Source organism: Condylura cristata, unplaced genomic scaffold, assembly GCF_000260355.1.
Source record: "Condylura cristata isolate star-nosed mole 26May11 unplaced genomic scaffold, ConCri1.0 scaffold00012, whole genome shotgun sequence".
In the NCBI taxonomy this organism is placed as follows: Eukaryota; Metazoa; Chordata; class Mammalia; order Eulipotyphla; family Talpidae; genus Condylura; species Condylura cristata.
Window position 1 is genome coordinate 8,999,072 of NW_004567113.1, and position 9,186 is coordinate 9,008,257.

Genomic DNA, 9,186 nt, shown 5'->3' on the forward strand with positions numbered 1-9,186 from the left:
CGCCTGCTGTTCCCCTCAGCAGTGTACTTCGTAGATCTGCCTGTTCTGCTCCCCGCTCTGTCTCTGGTGAATCTTCTCACCCTCTGCATCTCTGGCTTGTACTCCAGTTCTGTATGAATAGATAAATAAATCTTTAAAAAAAAAAATCCAAGCCCCGTTCCTCACCCAGCAGGCAAGTTTGGGATAAAGGGAGTAGATGAACTGCCTTGGGAACCTGACATTAAGCTGATGATCCTTGAACCATTTTTATGTTAATTCAGATCTCAGTCAGGACTCACCTAAGACTAGTCACCCTACCTAGTCTCTGATGTGAGGAGTGTAAATAGAACCCAGGGTCTCTCACTCTGAGCAGCAGATCTCTCCTGCCTTGCCCAGAGTTTCTCTTAGTGTTGTATTTCAGTAAATCCACCTATTCTGTTCTCCATTTCTCCATTATGTCTCTGGTGAATTCTTTTTCTACCCCGGGCCGCTGGCCTACGCCTGATACTCCCACAACATGGATCACAATGTCTTTGTGGGATTGGACAACATTTGAGTTTGAGTGAAGAAAGCTGTACTTTATTAAGGCTCCGGAAATGAAGCATGGATCAGAGTGCCAGGACAGTAGTACAGTGCCTTAGGGGGTTACCTACAGCCCTAGGGGGATAGCTAAAGGCTAACTACCATTAATAAGAATAAATACTGTTTAAGCTACTTAATTATATGAGTTCTATACCAATGCATCATCACCCTGGAGTGGAAAGACCTGGGACCTGCTATGTCAATAACTAGCTCATAGCCACTCAGTAAATGGGGAAAACATTGCCCAAGTTGTACAGGTCAGTGAGACCATAACTTAAAATTGTCCTGACACTGTGCAACATTTAGAAACCCAGAGAGGCAGAGGGGATAAGAGTGGGGAGCAGAATAGCCAGGTCAACTGAAATACACTGCTGAGAGGAGCAGTGGACGGGTCAGGGAAGGTCTGCTGCACCATGTGGCCAGGGATTGAACTCGTGCTGCAGTGGCTGTGAATAGCATTAGGCTGCTGCACTTTAACCCCTTACACAATCAGGGAAGCCCTCTTCTGCCCATTTTTGACTGGAGTTTTTGCTTTGTTTTTTGTTAAGTCCTGTGAGCTCTCTGCAGTAGATCTCTGAACTCAGTCCCTTATCAGTTGTGTGGAGCAAATATTTTCTCCCAATCAGTAGGGTGTCTCTTTGTTGTGCTTATTATCTCTTTTTATATACAGAAGCTTTTTAGTTTGATGGAGTCCCAGCTGTTTATCTTTTCCTTCATTTTCTTTGCTTTTGGGGATGAGTCCTCAAAGATATTTCTGAGATGTATGTCATTAAACTAGAAGTACATTTAATTGGTTTTCATTTTTCAACAAAATGCAAAATGCTGTTTTCTTCCTCCATAATTTCCACTTAAAAGGAGGTGACCTCGTTTATAGAGAACAGTTTACACAGTGAAATCACTTCTGGGGAATGCTTTCCTCTCTGGGTGAGAGTGACCATTTAAGGTTTTGGTGTTGATCAGATCATTTGCATTTCAGATAAGCAGGAAAGATAAGAAATAACTTAAGGAGGACGGTTTACAAAATGGAAACTTCCTGCCCAACTTCCCTATCACTGAGATGACTTACTTGACTGTAGCACCTACAGTCTAGCCTCTAGGAGGATCTCATAATTCTCATAGCATTTGGATTCTAGGTTTATCAGATACGTAAGAGGAATAAGGAAAAGATGTCTTTGATGTGTTAGCCTATAAAACAATACTTTTCAGAGTACGTACAACTGTGTATGAGTTGTATAGCTGTTGAAGAGGAAGTTAAATCTAACGTGAAACTTCCAGTATTAACAATGAAAAGTATTGGAGCCCTTTTGTTATTTATTTTAATTTTTTATTTTGAAAAAAAAATTAGTTACTGAAAAGTTGCCTCAAAAATGGTATAGGGGATTTCCTCACTGTAATTGTCAAAAATTATAAAAGTTAACTAATATTGGTACAATACTATAGTAAACCAAAGTATCCAGTTTCTCTGTAAACCTTTATTCACTTATTTTGTCATCTAGCACCAGCATTTGCTGTACATTGTGCTTTTGCAGGCCGGGAGAGGCCCACCTCAGAACCCCCAAACCTGCCCTCTCTAAGTATGTTCAGCCCTCTACTGAACATCACTGGAGACAAGACCATCACTGGAAAGGAACTTTATATAGTATACAACAAAGAAAAGGGGAAAAACAGTTTCCAAATCAAGCACCCAAAGTTACCCATCCACTTGTGGGTACATGCCCAGCCAAACAAGGTTGGCCAAAGCAGGCCCACTGAGACCTGAAAGCCCACCACAAGCCTAAAGCACCTGCCAGCGGGCACCCATGCAAAAGGGTCAGAAACAACCAGACAAGTCTGGAAGGAAAAAGGCAAAATCAAAATCAAGATAAATGCTGCCATCGTCAATCTCCCCATGGGGCTCTCACCCACATCTGTTTCAGCCAGTCCAGGGACAAGAATCCAGTGAAATTTCTTCCCATGTCTCTCTGCTCCATGCGCCTCCTGCAGGTCTCCTCATGGCTCCCATCTCTCTTCTTTCCTTCTCTCAGTCTTCTCCAGCTTCCCCTCCTCCACGTTCAGCTCCATCCTCTCTCCATTGGGACAGGGAACCTGAAACCTTCACTTTTCCTAGGGGTCAGTCTGTTACAGTGCTTTATTCTAATGATTATCAACAATTTTACATTTATGAATTGGAATTCTGTAACGAAGAGCTAACTCTTTTACCTGCTTATTTATTCAACTATTTCTAGCAGTATTAATTCCTGGATAGTTATTTTATTATATTCGCTATAACCCAATACTGTCATTGGGAGATCAGGTGCAATTCAGGGTGGTATGATGGTGACCCCAGTGCTGTCATTGAATTTGCTGCTCAAGTTTTTCCAGTTTTGGTCACTAGGAGGTTTTTTAGGGTTCAGCCATGTGACTTTTGGCCATCCTTCCTTTTCTTTTATTAACGCACTTTTTAACTTTCTGCTATCAGAAATTGTCCCGTGTTCATTTTGTGTTAGTCAAGTCTCAACCCTGGAATCAAGCATTTCTTCTCCTTTTTTTTTTTTTTGGTCAAAGATCTAAAGATCTGGGCACTTGCAGTTACTTTGAGCTCTGTTTAGTTGATTTGTGATCTAGCAATATGTCTTTGCTTGTAAGAAGGAGTAATGCCTTAATATTCAGCTAGCATAGAGAACCCTATTGTAGTGGCCAGTTGGGTTCAGTCATTAACTAGAATAAAATCTCAATGAGTATTAGAGATTTGATTTGATCTGATTAGATAATCAAAGTGAGGATTTGAAGCCGGAAGCAATCAGTTTTATTCTATTATGTGAGAACTGTTCCAGCAATCAACAAGTTTTGTTTTATAGAGATAGGACTGGGGAGTCATTAAAGTCCAAAACTATTCTTGAGGCTTAGGAAGAACTTAATTTTAAGGTCCCTAAATTGTTTTGACCTAAAGATACATTGATGTTTTCTTACACAAAAGAAGGCAAGTGCTGGGATTTAATTACCTCCTTGATTTCTTAAGAAGATGGAACTGCAAAAACTGGGTATTTGTTTAATCTTCTTTAATTTTTAGTGGGTGTGAAAAGACTGGTTTACTGGCATGACGTTGGTAGATATCTTGGTAGCCAATTCACAATCTTCAAGTCTATACAGATGACTTTGCTTTCCAGTCTGCTAGGCCCTTACAGGTAAAAAGCAAGCATCAAGTTTTATAAAGGCACTAAAAAAAAGAGCAGGATTTTTTCCTTAGCCTAATAGTTTAGTAGCTTAATTAAACTCTATTCTGAGTAATGGCTGAATGTGTGATGGGGAAGATATGCATAGGTCGTATCTCTGAGAGGTGTGAATGTTTTTGAACACATTATGAAATTCTTAGTCTCCCCAACCCCTACATCTTGGAGAAAATCTTTGAGCCTATATTTACTCATACCCTTTTTATGAACTCAGACAACCTCTTAACTAACACACAAAGAATTTGTGCTACTCCCTCTTTATTTTAGTTATAACAATAGTGTTTATTAAATTCACAGTGATAAAAGACCCAGTTTTATTTCAAATCAATATTTAGATTATGCTAACAACATGTCATGATACATGTATGATGAGCCATTATTTGGTCTGTGATTGTTAGGGATGTCTGAGGAGTATCCAGGGATTCCCAACTTAAATGTGCTCAAGTGTTCTGCCCACCCTGCTCACAGAGATGAAAGAGATTCTCTGTGGGAAATGCCCAGAAAAACTGTGAGTTGGGCATTATATAGGAAGACATGCTTTACCTATTAATGTGTACCTTATCTATTTGGGGGGTAATCTAGACCTTTTTTCTGTAAGTCCTTGATTTTCTATAGAGCCATCAAGGGCCTCCCCAGTGCTGTCCGTGGTGCTGGAAACAAGCGAATTTGTTGAGTGAGGGAGAGAGGGATGAGAAGGGACTTTGGAACCCCAGTGTCACACCTGAGCTCCACCTCTCACTAAGTATATGGCCTTTGCCTACCTTCCCCAAAGCTAAACACTTCAACCAAATGAATAACATGCATTTTCGCACAGTTTCTTTCAATAGAAGGATTTTGTGGTCCTTTACTAAACTACCATTCCCTCTTTTCTTTCACCTGCCTGCTTAGTCTCCTAGGAAGCCACTTCTGAGCATTCCATTTCTTCCAAGTTGGCTCTGAGCCAACTGTGCCTTAATCTCTGCATTATTAAATGACTATGAAGTTATAGGCAAAGTGGCTGGAGAACAATCCTGGCTGCAACAGTGCCTGGTTTTGTAATGGGATAATCATAGTTCAGGTGAGCTCCAGCTGTGTTAATATTGAGTTTGTGGGTGATAACACCCTACTTTTCAAAGAATTCCAAGTTAGATGATTTGTGTTTATGGTCTTTTGAAATTTTATATGTGGTTTAGTAATGCTACTAGAATTTAATTTCTCTTAACACTTGCAGATGCCCGCTAAACATGATTGGTAGTGATTTCTTCTTGTGAATGCTTATAAAAACTTCTATTAAATTATTTTGCAGCAAGGTGATGGCATGTTGTCATTCAATATTTAATCCACCAAAAATGATTGGGAAGAGTTTATTTTAGGAGTTTTGAAAAATAAAAAGTACAATGGGTATTAGCTTCCTGCTTTTACAATAAGGAGTGAAGGCAAATTTTCAACTTTATATTCAAGTGTGGCATTTAAAAATGGCTGACTTGGACCTCCCTGGTGGCGCAGCGGGTTAAAGCACAGCACTGAGAATCTAAAGCTGCTTCCTCATGAGTTCGATTCCCGCCTGCCCTGGAGGTGACCATCTGGCGTGGCAGACCTCTCCTGACCCACCCGCTGCTCCCCTCAGCAGTGTACTTTGTCCATCTGCCTGTTCTGTTCCCCACTCTGTCTCTGGTGAAGCCTCTGCCGCCCCTGGGCCTCTGGCCTGTACCCCAGTTCTGTATGCACAAATAAAATAAAATCTTTAAAAAAAAAAATGGCTGACTTGCAGTAAAGGAGCTGTCTTAAAAATATTTTCTTTTACTTACAACATGTAAAGAGTGGGGGCAAAGAAAAAGAAAGCTCCTGAACTAGGGGATGGGCTGGAAAAATTTTATATGCTAATTTGTTTGGGGAAATGCAACCTGAATACCAACTGTATATTGTTGGGCATCTGAAAGGGTTATGGTTATTTAAATTGTTTACTTTTCTTTCTTTGACCTATTGCTAGTGTTTGAAATTCTGGATGAAGCACTATGAAATTCACTACGAAAATGTCATGAAATTTGTGGTATGTTTTGTTAAAATATGAGTTATGTTTGTAGATCACATTGATTTTCTAGGAATTCACTTTTGGTGGAGCAAAGTGAATGCAACTTAGCAATTGTTCAGAAGATAGATCTTAAAAGTCCTCAAAGCATTGTCTTCATCAGCCACTGCCACATCTGCTCATTTTATAGATTTATTATTCTCAGCCTGAATTACTTAGCTTTCTTATTTTGGAAATGAAAATATAATATATATTTTTGTATTACTTTGGCACTCTGGAATGATTTATTTGATACAGGATATAGCACATATATGTTTCTTTTATAGGGTTATAAAATTGATTGTTTATAAACTAACTCAGGAATGAGGAGAGTATGTTTAATAGACAAATAAACAGCTTAGACCCACATTGTCTGTTGGGGGCAAGAGGAGGGGTGTTGGCTGGAAGTGTGGGGGTGAAAAAATTCACAATACAAGAGTGGAGAACAGAAAGGTGGCTTTATTGAAATACACTGCTAAGAGAAGCATCAGTCAAGACAGGAGAGTCTTCTGCAGAAGGTCTCAAGGCTCTATTTATTCTCCAGGCATCACTGATTGGTTAGGGTAGATGGAGGAGTACCCCAGAGCTCCCAAATTTACATGCTCTAGGTAGATTCTGCCATCCACTGCGTAAAGACAAAGCAAATTCTTTATTGTGACTGATCTTTAATAGGACTAGTGTGCATAGAAAAAGAAGAGAACGATAATAGTTTTCCAGTAAAGCCCCTAAAGTTACCATTCCCTCATGGTAATGCACTCGGCCCAGTGAGGGCCACTGAGACCCAACAACTTGCCACAAATCTTAAGGCACCTTCTGGCAAGGAAGCATAAGAAATTGGCTGGGATGAAAGCAGCAAAGCCAAAGTACAAATCAAGGTAAAGGCTACCATATCAGCCTCTTCACGTGTCTCTCACCAGCGGTCTCCTTCAAGGGCCTTGACATGTCTTGACTCCATGAATCTGTGTCCAGGTCCCCTAAGTCCCTGGCGCAAATCCAGAGTTGAGACGCTTGCAGGACATCACGTGTCTCTCTGCTCCATGTGTCTCCTGTCTTCTTCCCAGTCTCCTAGCTTCCCCCTGCTCAGCCCCACCTTTCACAGGTGGAGAGAGAACAAGGAGCCCTCCTTATTATGGAGCTTTCACCCTTTAATGCAAAGAAGCAGAGGGTACTTTTCACCAGCCTGACTCCAGTTATGTTAAACTGTGAGACATAAAAGAATCACTTTCTTGGGCCTTTAAATAATCTTTTGATACACCAGGAACCAAGTTGTACTTGTCAGCATGAGAGAAATTATCCTGTATCTACTCCTCTGGGATCTTCTAGACAGAGGAGTGGTCAAACAAACATCAGACAGATTCGTAAAAGAGAAAGTCAAGGGAAACTTAATAATAACTCTCCCCAATATACATGGACCAGACCAGTGTGACTGAGTTACTCACTCAGATGGTTACAGACACTACATGGGAAGTTTGGGGAAGAAAGAAGAATGTCCCCTGGGAAGTTTGCCAATTCTTGGATAGACAAGGATAGGCAGATTTAAGTAACATCTTCTCCATTGAAAAGAGATAAGGAGGGCCCTCCCTGGTGGCACATTAAAGCACAGCACAAAGAAGCTTAAACCACCACATGAGTTCAATCCCCGCCTTCCCCAGAGGAGATCCACTTGGCGAGGCAGACCTCTCCTGACCCGCCCGCTGCTCCCCTCAGCAGTGTACTTCGTCGATCTGCCTGTTCTGCTCCCCACTCTGTCTCTGGTGAATCCTCTCACCCTCCACATCTCTGGCCTGTACCCCAGTTCTGTATGAATAAATAATAAAATAAATCTTTAAAAAAAAAAAAGAAAAGAGATAAGGAGATTGTCTTTCCCACACATGCTCTTACAGAGCTTCATAGATACTTTTGTAAAATCAACTTCCTTCTAGCTTTCAGCAGTCCTCTTAGGAGACCAACCTTTTGTCAAAAAGACATATTTTCATGTGGCAGATTTTTCTCCTTCATATTATAAAGCAAGTGGTGTGTAATTTTGGGGAATGAAGAAAGTTACTGATTTTTTTTAAATATATTTATTTATTTATAGATGAACTGTGTATAGATCAGAGGTGTGTGGAGTGAGAGGATTCACCAGAGACAGAGTGGGGAGATGTACTGAGGGGCGCAGTGGATGACACAGCAGAGGTCTGCTACACCGTATGTGAGTTAGCTTCCTGACTGGGATCAAACTCAGACTGTTGTGGTGATATTACTAAGAGTTAACCCTACACCACAAGGGAGGCCTCAGAAAATTATTTATTTTCAACGTTACATGTCTCCAACTGATGGTTCCTAATCTTCATAATTTTAACCACAGCCTAGGGCTCGCTCCTTGAATTTATGGTATAAGAGAGAAATTTTCCTTTACTCTTAGTGTCCATTGTTGGAGGCCTGCAAATTAAAGCCACAAAAGATTGGCAGGAAAAAAGCATTAATCATGTGAGAAGGGAGTTCAGAGAAAAATGTGCATGAAAAGGACCCTTAGAGGTAGGTTTTAAGTGCTTTCTTAGTAGGACAAGGGAAAGGAGAGAAGGTAAAAGAATTACAACATTTTATAACCATTAGGGAAGACTAAAACAGTGTAGTGGAGAAAATGGAAGGGGTGATACAAATTACTGGAGGGGTGTTCTGTGTAGGCAAGAGGGAATGTGAGACCGTGTAAATCAAGGGTCAATCTTCAGGAGAAACAGGCAATTTGTCTCTGATAAATAACAAATGTGAGGGGGCCTCCCTGGTGGAGGTGTTTAAGTCTCAGCACAAACATGCTATCACCGTTGCTGCCTGAGTTCGATCCCTGGCCAGGGAGCTGATCCACATATGGCACAGTAGACCTTCCCTGTCTTGCCTGCTGCTCCCCTCAGCAGTATATTCCAGTAGATCTTCCTGTTGTGCCCCCCACTATGAATCCTTTCACACACACCCCCACCTTGGCCTACCCTCCCGTTCTTCTGCGCATAAAAAAATAAAAATCTTTTTAAAAAATCATCAGTGTGAGCTAGAGAGACAGGAGATATATAAAATTGGAAAGGTAGATGGGGGAGAAAACAAGGTGTTTATCCACCATGCCCACAAAAGGGCGTACATACTGAGGTGATGGGGGGACTCCGCAAGCAGTTCAGGGACCATATATAGATTTTGAAATTCACTGCAACTGCCATGATTTTAAACTTGTATATTGTGCATAACACTGTGCATTCTTTAATGCATCTTGGAAAACTGTATCCTGGGATGCTCACTTGAAGACTTTTTTTTTTATAACAGTTTATTTTTACATCATTTTGTACATTTTTTTTCCCATCTCAATTGTAATCCCCACGGGTTTCCCATCACCAAGTCACC

General features: G+C 40.8%; 1 protein-coding gene across 2 annotated transcripts in view; it reads left to right on the plus strand.

Moving 5' to 3' along the window:
* The window catches only part of ABCG2 (ATP-binding cassette, sub-family G (WHITE), member 2 (Junior blood group)), a 57,909-nt gene that overhangs the window by 6,050 nt on the left and 42,673 nt on the right, over positions 1 to 9,186 (plus strand). The gene's annotated exons all lie outside the window — the stretch shown is intronic.